A 13,272-nucleotide genomic window follows, 5' to 3' on the forward strand; every position below is an offset into this window, starting at 1 on the left:
TTTTATGCTAACTGCTATGCAAATATTGTTATAGTTAAATAAATGCAGGTGGTTTTTAAGTGAAATGTATAAGCTTTTTGCAATTTGGTACTGTTTGCGTGAGCTGCACTGGCTGCCTGTGGTTTTTCGGGTGCATTTCAAGGTGTTGATCACCATCTTCAAAGCGCTCCATGGCACAGGACCTAGTTACCTGCGGGATCGCATCCTACCACATACATCCCTGCGACCAATTCGCTCTCACAGGGAGGGACTCCTCCGGGTGCCGTCCACCAAGCAATGCCAACGGGCGGCGCCCAGGAGTAGAGCCTTCTCTGTGATGGGCCCAACCCTCTGGAATGACCTCCCCCCCCCCCCGATATCAGAACTACTACCGACCTCCGCTCCTTCCGACAGAAACTCAAGACCCACCTGTTCCAATTAGCCGGCCTGGCCCACTTATAGTCCCATTTATACCTCCTGGCAAATATTTTATCCCGGGATAGTTTTTAGGGGTAGTTTTTTAAGGTATTTTTTAAATTTTTAAATTTTAAATCTAACTTTAACTATTATTGTACAGCAAATTATATGTTACCTCCTCCAGCCACACCTATATTTATTTTATATTTATATTATGTATGTTTATTGCTTTTAATATGACTGTACACTACCCCGAGTCCCTTCTGGGAGAGGGTGCGGTATAGAAATTAAATAAAAGTTAAAGTTAAAAGTTGGATGGGGATTGTGAATTTTATTGCATGCTTACAATGACTTTGAAAACAGATTAACTGATGCATACCCAGTGGCATACGTGTTGCAATTACTAAGGCTGAAGCTAGTGTTTTGTTAACATTTTTATTGTTTGTCGCCCTGAAAAGGACCATTTAGGTAACCAAACATGGTTACTAATATGAAATTGGCCAGCCCTTATTGCGGCATCGCTTCGGCATAGACTGTATAAGCCTTTGCACGTGATCTTTGGTGACAATGTGGTGCCAGGCTGCAATAATGGATTCAATCAGCTCCTGCTTGGTCTTCAGATGCTTCTTGCTTATTTCACAACCAATCTTGGTCCACAAGTTCTCAATTGAGTTTAAATCTGGGCTCTGGGCTGGCCAGTCCAGGAGTTGGACACCATGCTTCTTCATCCACTGCTCGATGGACTTGGCTTGATGACAAGGAGTGTTGTCATCCTGGAAGTAACAGTCCTTCCCTACAAGTTGCTGAGCTGAAGGAAGTATGGCCTTTACCAGGACTTCAACATACTGCTTAGAATTCATGATTCCCTGCATGATTTGTATCTGACCAATACCAGAAGCAGCGATACAGCCCCAGATCATCACGTGCAATGGATGCTTCACAGATAGATTCAGGCAGTACGGCCTACATTCTTCAGCTGGAAATCTCCTGACATATTTATTGCATTGATTCCCAGTCAAGTAAAAATTGCTCTCGTCACTAAAGATGACCTTGGCCCACTGTTCATTGGTCCACTTGGCATAATTCTTGGCCCATGCACATCGAGGAGAGTGGTGAGTGTCTGTGAGTAAAGGTTTACTTCAAGCCCTGCAGCCTTTGAGCCCTCTGGCAAGCAGTCTGTGACGCACTGTACTTGTGCACACTTTTGCATCACATGTTTTACCCCAAATTCTTGTAATCTGAGTTGTGGTGAGCTTCCTGTCAGCCATCGAAATGCGTTGCAGAGCCCGATCTTGCCATTTTGTTGACTTTCTTCTTCCAGAGCGGAGCCTGTCATCAACTGAACCAGTTATTTGGTATTTTTCAACCACTCTGCTCACTGTGATGTGATGGCATTTCACTTTCTTAGCTATTTCTGTTCAGGAGTAATCCTCTTCATGAAGCACAATGATGCAATGCCACTGCTCAGTACTGGTGAAAGCAAAGGCCTTCATCCTTGCCCACAGCCAGAGCTAAATTAAATTTCTTGATGCTTTTCATGCCTATTTATAGTCAAGAGAGCATGACAACATTGATTGGCTCATAGATTTAGCCTCTGTGCATTTTGATTGGTTAGCCAAAGCTCGCTGCTGATTGGCTACTTTCGATCCTAACATTCTCGAAAATTCAAGTTGTGTTTATTTTAGCACATAAACTCACTCAAAACCTTAAAAAGATTTTGGTTATATTAATAAAAATTATGCATCTCAATCTGACTACAGGAATTTGCATCAAAGTACTAATTTTGTGTAGTTTCTATGAGTGAAAAGTTGATTAAACATGTAAATGCAGCTTAAAACTGCAAGTGTACAGGACTTTTTCACACAGCTGTAAATTTTAAAAAAACTAGCAGGCAAGGCAGATAACAAAACCTGGCAACGGCTAAGAACAGGGAAATTGAAGAAAGAGGGACTAATTCTGGCTGCACAAGACCAAGCTTTAAGAATAAATATATACAAAGCCAGAATTGAAAGGACAGTAACTGACAGCAGCTACCATCTTTGCAAATAAGCTGAAGAAACAATAGACCACCTTGTTATCTGCTGCAAAAAGACTGCATAAACAACAGCATGACCAAGTAACAACAATGGTACATTGGAAGATCTGCAAGAAATAACATTTGCCTGCAAGCAAGAACTGGTAAGAGCACAAAATAGGTAAAGCTATAGAAAATGAAGAAGTTAAAGTGCTCTGGAAACTTTAGAATTGTTTAGAATTCAAACAGACAAACATCTTCCACACAACAGTAGACTTAGCAATTGTTGCTAAGAATGACAAAAAAGTGTGGGTAGTGTAGACAGCAAAAAAGAAGATAAAGAACTTGAGAAAATCACAAAATATTAAGATCTGCTCATTGAAGTAGAAAAACTGGCAAAAGAAAATGAAGATAGGATTCTATTAGCTCTTTTGGCTGCTGCCAGCTGGCTCATGTTTAAGTGATCATCCACTAGGACTCCCAAGGTCCCTCTCACTTTTTGAGCCAGGTTTCACTTAATCTATACTTGTACCTTTGGTTTTTCCTACCTAGGTGTAAAACCTAGGCAGGAAAAACCAAAGTTTATCAATCTGATTTTTACTTCTTCTTTTTTTTACAATTTTTACAAATGTGAACAGTTCATGATTGAATTTTTACACTACTATTTTTAACCTGCCTTTATTATTTTTATAAACTATTCAAGGCGATGAACATATCTAATAGAACTTCCTCTTTCTACTTTCTCAACAACTCTGTGAGGTGGATTGGGCTGAGAAAAAGTGAATGGCCCAAAGCCACCCAACTGCCTTTCATGACTAAGGCTAAGGCACAAATTCACAATCCTATTCCTAGTTGGTGACTTAACCACTAGACCAAACTCGTTTCTCAAATGCATATATACATATTATATATATTATATATACATATACATTATATATGTTCTGACCTGGCCTTCGCAAAAGCAAGAAACAGACTCCCCGCAAAGAAAAAACCCTCCACATTGGGAATTAACTGCATTTACCAACAGAAAGTCCAGGCAAGAGTCCTGCAAGGAGTTAACTGAAGCAATAGTCCTTATCAGCTCATTATGATAAATGCAAGGCTGTGAGCTCCCAGCAGGGAAGTCTGCAAATTAAGTCAGAGACAAACTTCAGTTCAGGCAAGGCAGTCTTTGTTGCACAAAACACACAAAGAGCAAACTTTTTAGAAATGCTAACAGTTGTCTGCTGCAACCAAACCATTCCTTTTCCTCCTATTTATTCCCCAGCCAGGGAGGGGGCAGTCAGCGTCCTTTTTCCTGGTGCCCAAGCAGCACTTGAGAAACTCAAGTGGCTTTTTTCAGCTGAACCAGTTTTAAAACACCCAGACCCAGAGAAACCATTTGTAATACAAGTGGATGCAAGTAATGTGGCAGTAGGGGCAGTCCTATTACAAACAAGCAGGGACAACTGCAACCCTGCACCTACATGTCCAAAAAAATAACAGAAACTAAGCAAAGGTGGGCTATCTGGGAAAAGGAAGCCTATGAAGTTTGCTGGGCACTCCTCACGTGGAGGCAATTCTTAGAGGGAAGTAAGATAGGGAAGTCTGGATGATCACAAAAATTTGGAAGCTCTAAAAAACCCCAGGAAGTCTCCCCAAAACAAGTCAGGTGGGCTCAATATTTCAAACAATTTGACTTTACCCTTAAGTATCTCCCTGGGGAGGGGAACATCTTAGCAGATGTCCTATCAAGAAGACCACAATAAGACAGTGCAAAGCCTGAGGTAATCAGACCAATCCTTCAAGATAATCAAGTAGCAGCTAAAGTAATCACTAGATCACAAACCAAACAAGAAGGAACCACCAATAACACAACCACCCAAGCATTTAAGCAAGCCTTAAGCAACAATGGATGATACCTAAACCACAAAAACTTCTGCCTCATCAAAGAGGGCTTATCATGGGTGGGAGCGAAATTATATGTACCAGCCAGCCAAAGATTGGATCTTATGAAACTCTGCCACGACTCTAAACTGGCTGGTCACTTTGGATTTGTCAAAACATTGCACCTCATCAAAAGACAATTCTGGTGGCTGTCATTGAAAAAGGACATTGAAAACTATGTGGCTAGCTGTCCTATTTGTGCTGCATCAAAGAGATGGCAAGGGACTACTGCATCAAAGAGATCCCAGGATTATTACAAATGGTAGTTGAACCGTCAGCATCCTGGAGAGAGATCTCTATGGATTTTATAGTAGAATTGCCAGAGAGCGCAGGGAACACTGATATTTGGGTCATAACAGACCTATTTTCTAAACAAGCTCATTTTATTCTTCGTTAAAAGATCCCAACAGCCAAAACCTTAGCAAAATTATCCCTAATACACATTTATCATTTACATGGAGCTCCATAGAGGATCATTTCTGATAAGTGGGGTCCAATTCACATCAAAATTTTGGAGGGCATTCCTAACACTACTTGGCACTACCCCAAGGCTTAAGCTGATTGCATCACCCAATGATCAATGTCCAATGTGAAAAAATGAACAGGGTGTTAGAACAATGTTTAAGGTGTTTTATTATCAACAAGATAACTGGACTGAATCGTTTGCAGAGGTGGCTTTCAACAACACTGTGCACTCCAGCAGAGGCTACACCCCTTTTAAAGTAGCCACGGGCCAAGATTTCACCCCCATGCCAGAACTACCAACGGAAACACCCACCATCCCCTCCCTGAAGGAATGGATGGAAACACTACAAAACACTTGGCCTGTAGTCAAATTAGCACTAAATACGCTAGAGAAACATTTAAACACCAAGCAGACAAGTAGAGAATACAACCAAAACCTTTCCAAATAGGTGACAGAATATACTTATCCACAAAATTCTTGCAGACACTACAACCCTTAAAGAAATTAGGGCCGGAGAAGGAGCTGATGTCATGACGATACGAACATGCATTCTCGGAGCTCCGAGATCACAGCCGATACTTTTACCGCTGGGTGGTCCATCTGGACCTAAACCATCCCGAAGAGACGGTGACAGGGAAGAGTACATCTTGCTGATCTCAGGGACATCGCAAAGTCCCTGATTGATCCAAGAGAATCTCTTCTAGCCAGCGATAGAAGCGCAGCCCCAAGTTGCTGAAGTTGGGACAGCTCCGCAACCGGAGGAAAGCGGAAAAGAGAAAGTGTGTCCATCTGGTGAGGAAATTTTATTTTTACAAAAGAGACTGCCCAAAAAAGATTAAAACCAAATTAAACTTGTAAAGAAAAGAAAAGAAGCAGCAAATTTAAGCTATTTTGGACAGTATGTTATCCTTTTTTTTAATCGTCTTCTATGGATGAAAGTTTTGCAAACACTTCCTACTTTTTAAAGTGAAAGTATTGGCTTTTCTTCTTCTACTTTTTTCCCCCTATGAATTAAATCTTTTTTTTTACTTTCACAATACTGGCTTGGATGGATTTTTTTCCTTTTTATTTTGTTCCATTTAAGAGCCTTGTTTCTTTTAAGCTTGGAATATAAAGAGGATATAAAAGGAATATAAAGAGAGGAGTAACATCAGAAGGAAAAGAAGTTACACTGCCACTTGGAGGTTGGAGGCTGAGTTCTGGAAATATTTTTCTCTCTCTTTTCTCTGATCATTTTGACCTTGCACTTCAAAGGTTTTAGCTTGCAAAGAGATAAGATGGGTTGTTTATGCAGGTGCCCTTTGGATGTCTCTGGCAGCGAGAGAGAAGTGAAAAACAAAGCTTTGTTTTCCAACTAGAGTGGCAGTGTTTATAAATTGGACAATGACACAATACCAAGAAGAAACCATAACATTACAACAGATTATGTTTGAAATTCAAAAATTATTAGAAACATCAGAGAGAATTGAGAAGAAATCGGAAAATATAGATGGTAATATAGCAAAATTTGATGAAATTGAAGATAGCCAGCTAATGGAAAAAGTGGAGGTTGGAGTCTCAAAAACCCACAGGAAAAATGAACAAAGAGGCAAGATAACTGTGGATTTTGACAGTTAGCATGATTGGAAATGGAAAGAATGGAACATGGGAAGGGAAGAGAGATGGAAAGGATACCCCAGATTTCAAGGTATAGGTGGAGAAAAAAGAGAAGAATTGGTGGATTTAAGGAGAGAAACTTTGACAAAAGCACTATTGATAACCAAAGATAAGCCGATTAAAGAAGCTGATGGAGGGTTTCGAGAATTTATAAGACATGCAACAAGCAACAAGGTGCGAAAAGAAGTCCACACAAAGTTGATTAAGGAAATAACCAGAAGATTAATCCCACATAAGGCAAAAGAAATAACATTGTACTACTACTGGAAAGACACAGGTTGAGATATGAAAACTATTAGCAAAATACTAGCTAAATAGTTAAAATTAGAGCATTATGTTAAAAATGAAGTGATAATGGATATAGCTAGATAGATAATTGAAAATGATATAATGTATACATATGTATTGGTTTGACAAGAGAAAATTTGGTATAAATTTTTAAATGGTGACCATGAAAGCAAGTTTAGAAATTTTGTTATGTATGAAAGCCTATAATATCGAAATTGGATTGATCATGGATATAGTTAGATAAATAATTGATAATGATATAATGTATACTATATATTGGTTCGACAAGAGGAAATTTGGTATAAATTTTAAATGGTGATCATGAAAGGAAGTTTTGAAACTTAGTTATGTATGAAAGCCTATAATATTGAAATTGGATATAAATTGTACACAGTGATTAAGAAAGGAGGTTTAGAAACTTTGTTATCAAACATAATTAATTTTTATTTTGAACGTTTCACAAAGATAGAATGTTGTTGGATGATACTGAAAATAGACAATGGAATGCCATTATGTGGTTTTGCTTTGAATTTTGGAATATTTGTTATAAAGGGATGTTAAAACAACTATAGTCACATAAAGGATGAGGTATGATGATAGTAATATATATAAATATATTTGATGTAAAATATATAATTTGATATGGATTATTAGGTGATGACTGTCGAAGGGATGCACAAAAGTTCTTTGTAACCAATTGACACATTTTTTATAATTTGTAAAGGAATATGTTTTTGTGGTGTTTGTTGTGTCTTGTTTGTTTGTGTCTATTAAAAAAGAAAAGAAAAAGAAAAAAGAAATTAGGCCCAAAATTTGTGGGGCTATTTCCAATCACTAGACTCATCAATCCAGTGACAGTAGAATTAGCACTCCCCAAAACACTCAGACAAGTACACCCAGTCTTTCACATTAGCTTATTAAAAAGAGGAGTCATATCCTTACTTAGACCTCAAACTCATGCACCATCCACACCCATAATGGTTGAGGATGAGGATTTTGAAATCAAAGATAACCCAATACTTAGTAGTGTGGAAACATCTACCCCCTTCCTAAAGTGAGTGGGTGGACAAAAAACACGTCATCGCCCCCACACTCTTAAAGAAATTCCAGACCCAATACCCTCACAAACCTTGCTAAAATATTATAATGGATTTTTTTTTGTCTTTATTTTTTACAGCTGGGTCTATCTTTTTTCTAAGAAGGATGGTATGTCAGATCCCTAACGTGATGCTGCCATTCAAATAGAGGGGGGGGGAGCATGGGGATAAGCTGCAATTTTATAACCGTTTCCCTGGCATCTAAGCACCCTGCAGCATTCTCACCTTCTTTCAAATGTAATAAGGAGGGAGACCCATGTGGATTGTTTCAGTTTGCTGAAAGCGGAAGATCCTGGGAATGTCTCCTTATCTGTTTCTCAAGACGGCCATTACAATAAACATCTTCACACCTGTGGATTGGCTAAGCTTATCCTACTTGATCCTTTGGGGAAGACAAATCTACCATGGTTGATATATTTATAGACAATCAGAAGAATAAGCTGAAGAAAAGGGTTAAGATGGAACATTTTTTCTTATGTGAAAAATCCTCAAAAGTACTGGAAATAAATACATGGTGTTATTTTAAAAAAATTAAAAACAAAATTTGAATTGAACTGAATTTCATTTTTTCCTTTTCCCTGTACATCTGGCCTGCACAATTTTAGAAGGGAAAGGTCTTACACTGATAAATTAAAAATATTTACAGACCACAAAGAAATATCTGGTACACTGACCAGCTATTTGGCAGCTAGTGGAGCAACAGCAGTGCTGAAACTGGTAGCAGCAGTGAGGCCTAGAGGATACTTGGCAGTGTGATTTTCAGGGTGGTGACAAGGTTTGGCAGTGGCAAGGTTTTTAAGGTTTTTTGGTGGATCATATGCAGCCCATGGGCCCGCTTTTCTTCCAGGTTTTGCCTTAATTTCATATAGCTTCCATTTCTTCACAGTACCTTCTCGCAATTGAAATTGTTAGCATTAGTCTTTTATAGCTTTATAACAGTGAATTACCTTTATCTCCAAATGCTCAGAGCTACTCAAGAGGACCCCCAGCCCGTCGCCAGAACTGGTGCGTGCTAGGCAAATAAGTAGAGACCAATCAAACCCAAAACAAATACCACATCAGCAAACTGTGGAAGAGTATCTGGAGGCAAAGAGAGAGGCAGTGAAAGCCGAAGTCCAATCGATGTGTTACACCACCTGCTTCAAATACAGAAAAGAGCAGCAGAATGCCAAGCTAACTGCCCGGCCAGGAAAGGGGACCAAGCACCAGGAAGAAAAGCCATGAGACAGTAGCCCTCCATGAAGGAGACAGCCCTGAAGAGCTCAGAGGTTGTGGAATTCACCTCCTCACCTAAATGAGAGGAGGAAACTCTGACTCTGTTGGAAAGAGACCAGGGGTTAACCAATGACGACTCCTTGGTAACCATGCCCATACAGTTACGCCTTCCAGGAACTGGATAGAAAGCATTCCTAAAAGCTCTTCTAGATTCAGGATGCACCAGATGCTTAGTGAGCCCAGCCCTGTAGAGAAACTGGGTATCAGCCTGAGGAGGCTAAAGACCCCAGTTGCATTCTGCCAGTTGTATGGTTCGGTTGTGGGGAAGGGCGTTCCTGCCACTTTCACCACCGGACCCCAAGAAATGCAGATGGGGGCCCATTCAGAGACTTTGAGTTTCACAGTAGCCCCTGGCTTGGAAAGACCCCTCGTCCTGGTTGTTATCCAAGCTGATGCCAGTGATGTAGCGATAGGGGCCTTTTTAATGCAGGAAAATGAGCAAGGACAGCTGCAGTCATGCACTTACAACTGAACAATGCTGGGCTGTGTGGAAAAAAGAAGCATACACTATCAGGAATGCATTCCTCTTTTGGATACATTTTTAGAAGGAAATAAAATTCCATTCCAGGTATGGACCTATCACAAGAATCTGGAAGCTCTAAAAACCCCTTGAAAAGCTATCGCCTAAGAAGGACGGTGGGACCAATACTTCCGGTGATTCAGTTTCACCCTATGTTATTTACCAGGGGGGAAAAATTCCTGGCTGACACTTTGTCAAGAATGCCCCAATATAATAGCATGAAATCAGAAATAATTAAACCTCTACTCCCATCGCACCCATTAGCCATCCAAGTGACAACGAGGGCTCAGCAAAAGCAAGTACCAGTGGACTGCACTATGGTGGCTGCTTTCAAGAAAGCCTTGGATAATGATGACTAGTTCAGTAGCCACAAAAATGGGGGTTGAGCAGGGGAAAATAGTTTAATGCTTCGCACGCACATTTTCAGACTCTGCCTGACTTCTCTGCAATAACTTCTCTCAGTAAAAGTTCCTTTTGAAATACCACTTGTTTCAAGAGTCATGCTTTCCTGAGAAGATAGCTGAGGCAGGTCCTTACAGCAGTGGTGGGATTTTTTTTTTTTTACTACCAGTTCTGTGGGCGTGGCTTGGTGGGCGTGACTTGTGGATGTGGCAGAGGAAGGATACTATAAAATCTCCATTCCCAGCCCACTCCAGGGGAAGGATACTGTAAAATCTCCATTCCCACCCTCTCCAGGGGATACTGCAAAATCCCCATTTCCTCCCGATCAGTGGGACTTGAGAGGCAGAGAATAGATGTGGCCGGGGCTAGTCAGAGGTGGTATTTACCGGTTCTCCGAACTCCTCAAAATTTCCACTACCGGTTCATCAGAACTGGTCAGAACCTGCTGAATACCACCTCTGCCTTACAGGTAAAGGGTTCCCTGCTTGAGCAGGGGGTTGGACTAGAAGACCTCCAAGATCCCTTCCAACTCTATTATTCTGTTATCTCAGGAGAGAATATATGACTCCTGCCAAACAAATGGTACTTTAAAAATGCAGGAGCCTAGCATCTGAATGAGGAAGAACAGGCTGACTTAATGATAGAGTGGTTTGGAGTTTGAAAGCCTTCCAATTCCACTGAGATTCCATTGTTAGTTTTCAATAGTGCTGCACTCCCCCAACAGAGCTGGTTCACAATTATGATCATCTTGGACTCACAGCTCACTTTGTGTGCCAATATTACTTTTCTGGGAACAGAACGCATTACTCGCTGTTGCTCATACCTTAGCTCACGTAAAAGTCTTTGAACTATTAAAACACATTCTAGTTATTTGTTCATCTCACGATCGGACAAAATGAGCATGTTCCAGGCCCCTTCCATTACATATTGCCACCTTTGAGACCTAGGAAGGTCTTTTCTATAGCATTCCAGCTCTATGGAATACCCTTCCCCTTGAGATCCAGCAATCCCCACCAACTTGACCTTCATTAAGAGCAGGTTTTCCCCCCGTATTGTAATATAGCAAGACTATATTACAAGACTATATAGCTCGATGAATGTGCTGCAATTGGATTGGGTGCCTGGCTTCTTATTTGTGGTATTGTTGTGATGGGCTGGCTGCTAAAGCAAGGTCATGGCACACACTTGAAAGTAAATCAGGAAGACTGTAATTGGGGGGTGGGTGTCTGTCTGGCAAGAACAAAGAATACTGATCAACAGGAAATATTCATGTGTAAAGCCTGTAGCAATTATGGGTAGCTAGAAAGCTGATAAAAAGTAACAAGGATTAGACAATTTGCAGACCTCAGCCAAAAGTTAGCAATGGAGATGGTCTGCAGCAAATTAAATGTCTATTAGACAACTCCTGGAGCATTAATTAGCCAAGGCTTAGTAATGGGACAGCTAGAGACCAATAGAACAAATTGTAGAATTATCGCTAAAATGTTTATTAGAGGATATTTCTTATTATTTCACCTTGTCCCGCCTTCTCCTTTAGTGAAAATGTATAAAGCTTTCTTAATCCTTTGTTCTGGTTTCTTGGCCTTTTGATCAGGAACCCTTTTCCTTGGAGTACTCAAATAAAAAACAATCAGAAAACCTGCACCTCATGTCTGGCGTCCATCATTGGCTTCGGCACCAGGATCAGACCCAAATTGGGGACAACAGTTGCATTCTAATTTTTATTATTGGTTTTTGGCCACCGAGAGTTATGTCTCCGAAGATGGAGAAATATGTACCAAATGTCTCGGAGTATAAGATGCACCTTCCCCCATCCCCCAAAAGTGGGTGAAAATGTAGGTACGTCTTATAGACTGAATACACGAATTTTTGGCCTCCTGAACCGTCCACATGTTGTGTTTTCACCCTCCCAGGCCCGCAGAAGCACTCTGCAGTACTTTGCACATCTAATTTTTGCCAAAATGAGCCTGTTTTTGGGATCCCAAGCCTTCCGCATGTCGCATTTCTGCCTTCCCCAGTCCCTAGAAGCACTCTGCAAGCAAAAAACGGGCCATGCGAAGCACTGCGGAGTGCTTCTGGGAGCCTGGGAGGGTGAAAACGACACAGAGGGCTTGAGAGCACAAAAAGAGGCCCATTTGTGGAGAAAACGGGCCACGCGAAGCACTGCAGAGTGCTTCTGGGGACCTGGGAGGGCAAAAACATGACGTGCAGAGGTCTTGAGAACCCCAAAATGGGACATGAGGAGCACTGCAGAGGGCTTCTGGGGACCGGGCATGGCAAAAACACGACGTATGGAGGCCAAAAACTATTTTTTTCTTGTTTTTCTCCTATAAATGTAGGTGCATCTTATAGTCTGAAAAATATGATAAATCTTTTTCAAAAAACAAATAAGAGCATCCAGAATGCAGCAGGTTAAGTACATTCATGTAAAAACTTTGTTCCAAGAGCTGTATTGGTTTTTCAGTGCAGTTCAATATGCCAATTGTCACCTTTAAAATCCTATATAGTTCAGTGTCTGGATATCTGCAGTATCTCAGTAACATCTACCATTTACAAAAGTTCTAGTAGGGCAGGCTCGACCTCAGTCGGTCCCTGCCATCTTCAGGGACCATGGAAGTCTGGCTACTCAGCTGCTGCTCACCTTATATGAAATAGTATTTCAAACAATATTTGAATAACCTCCTCCTTCTAATCTTCAGAAAATTAGTGAATTCTGTTGAATATGTTATTTGATTTTATGCTATTCAAATATTAGCTTTTGTATTTAAATTTGATTTGTATTGCTTTAAATCCTAGTTGGCTATTGGACAATTGTATGCCAGAGTTGGTAGGTTGAAACAGCCAATCAATCAATCAGGAAGTGTTAGATAAAATACAAGAAAACAGATTTTTGATTTTATATTAGAAAAAATAATAAGTGCAGTTCAGTACTTCAGAAAGTGGTGGAATCTCCTTCACTGCAAATATTTCCTAGAGGATACACATTTTTTTACTATGCTTGTTGTAGATTTCTTCACTGAGCAGGTTTAACTAGATTTTCAAGATCCCTTGCAATCCTTGTATTCTTTGATTTAAAAAAATTTCTTGGTAACAGTGGAAAATACAGTAATTGGGAAAATAATTATAATAATAAATTTCTAACAATCATGATATAACTAAGCAATAGTTTGATCCGTTTAATTCTCTTTCAAATGTATTCTTTTTTAAAAGTTCCTAACTGCAATTGAATTGA

Source organism: Natrix helvetica, assembly GCF_964273705.1.
Source record: "Natrix helvetica genome assembly, chromosome: 3".
In the NCBI taxonomy this organism is placed as follows: Eukaryota; Metazoa; Chordata; class Lepidosauria; order Squamata; family Natricidae; genus Natrix; species Natrix helvetica.